The sequence below is a fragment of the Chrysochloris asiatica genome, unplaced genomic scaffold, assembly GCF_000296735.1.
Source record: "Chrysochloris asiatica unplaced genomic scaffold, ChrAsi1.0 scaffold00064, whole genome shotgun sequence".
NCBI lineage: Eukaryota > Metazoa > Chordata > Mammalia > Afrosoricida > Chrysochloridae > Chrysochloris > Chrysochloris asiatica.
In genome coordinates this window covers 15,672,708-15,674,859 of record NW_006408582.1, presented here as the reverse complement: position 1 = coordinate 15,674,859, position 2,152 = coordinate 15,672,708, and the positions used below count along the sequence as shown (strand labels likewise).

At 35.5% G+C, this 2,152-nt stretch overlaps 1 pseudogene; it reads left to right on the top strand.

Annotated features, from left to right (window-relative positions):
* The window catches only part of LOC102820004, a 1,781-nt pseudogene extending 1,301 nt beyond the window's left edge, over window positions 1–480 (top strand).
* Window positions 481–2,152: the final 1,672 nt, after the last annotated feature.

The window sequence follows — 2,152 nt, the reverse complement described above, 5'->3', positions numbered from 1 at the left end:
GACAGATTGGATACTACTCAGTGGAGATTCTACCTTCCTCCAGGCCCTCTGGATCTAGGTTCCCTCTTGAAAGCTTGTAAGCCAGTCACTTCTTGTATTAAGAACTTCTTGTTCTCCTTCATCCTTTCTCACTGGGAAAAGCATAACAGGGATTCTACCCTGCTATGGGGATATGACATTAGCCAGGTGACTATTTCTTTTGTGTACATAGTGACTGTGATTGTGAGAGTTGAGGCCTGGTATGAACCTTTCCTGTTTAATTTCTTATATATAGACCTATTCACTGCAATGATTATTGGCTGTGTATTATATTATGTGTGACTCTTCCAATGAGTTTATTAAACTTTTTCAGAAGCTATAAAAATAGCACCTTGAAACACAATTCAATCTATGAAGCTTCTTTTCTCCATGTTTGCTATTCATTTTGTCTACAGCATGGATCCTCCAGTCATCTTCGGGTATTTTAGAAATACATCCTAGAATATGGAGTACAAGTGGTAAAGCAGCTGATCAACCATTTTCAGAGTTACCCATTTTCATTGAAGAAACTAAATTCAGATTGACTAGGAATGGAAGAAAGACAAACTAGCCTGTAATCTACAGAAAGAAGTGCTGAAAATAAGATACTTGTAAATAGCTCACCCTTCATCATTGAACCAAATTGACCTGCTTGACAGACTTGGGAACTCAGAGTGTGTGATTCTTGGAATGATTCATAAGATCTGAACTTGTGGAATTTAGGGCCTACTAACTCCCAGTTGATTTAATTAAAAATATATATATAAACTGTGGTTTTGGAGTTAAACATAATGTACAGTGTCATTATGAGTCAGAACCAACTCGAGGCACTCAACAACAACAATAATGTACATTAGACTAGCAGAGTGTTTCCTAGTGATTTTAGTTTCATGAATCCATAATGTTTTCATTCATACAGCATTAAAGAGGGCTTACTTTTATTATTTTTTTTTAATCTAAAAACTGATCTAGGAACACTAATAGCATTCAGAAAACCACAATGTGTTTCATATTTGGTACTTTGTAGTAGGACGTTAGCTGTGGAAGCTATCAATAGACCAAATCTAATACAGGGAAAAGATAAGAACAAATCAACCTACTGCAAGAGATGCCAAATGATTACAAAACAATAGACAGTTGCCAAAAACTGGATTCTGTTTCCCACGGAAATGCCTCTGTTGTCACAGAGCTAAGAGAGCCAGTATATATATTTAAATTATCTAATAGTCTGACTTTATTTGTTATGGTACATATGTTCATGAATGATTTATGTTGCTTTTAAAGAAAAATATTCTACTGAGGCTTAGTACAGAATGATAACTCATCCATTCGCATTTTTTAAATTTAGATTTCTCCCTCAGCTGTGTGTTGCTGAGATTTGCAGTCTGTGAACCATGAGCTGTATGAACACATGTGACATTCCCAATCTTAAGATAATTAATTACTTGTGAGGAATGCACATAAAGTACCTTATAAGAGAAAATGAATGACCAAAAGTAGTTTCCTATTCATTTTGCCTTTCCCTTCTCTTGCTCTCTCTTTTTGGGATGGAATGGGCACTGTGTTATTTTTTTTCACACAGGATTAAGCATGGAGGAATTCTCTCTCAACTAGCCCATTTCCCCCACTTGAAACTTTTTAATATATGTATGCCTTGTTGAGTATATATTCCCTTTAATATGACTTGGAGTAACTTTTGAGGTTTGCTGACAAACATAAAAATCCTTTTGACTTTAATGTGATAGTTTTTAGATCACATCTTTCCATGAATGTGAATATTCTGTTCTTTTTACCTTTGTCTTCATTTAGTTTGGTGGTGGTGAAATATACTTTCAGATTTTCTTTATTTTCCATTGAATTAAGTTTGTGCTTAAATGAATAGTATATTTTAAACCCTCCCTTTTTTTTTTTTTTTGACAGATTACGCTTGGATGAAATGGGTACTGCTGTGTTGATATGTAATTAAACTCATAACAATTATTAATCTGTGAATGGGGCCATTTGTTGTTGTTGTTGTCGTCAGGTGCCATTGAGTCGATACTGACTCATAGCGACCCCATGCACAGCAGAACGAAACAATGTCCGATCCTGGGCCAACATCACTACCGCTGCCACACTTGACGCCATCAATGAT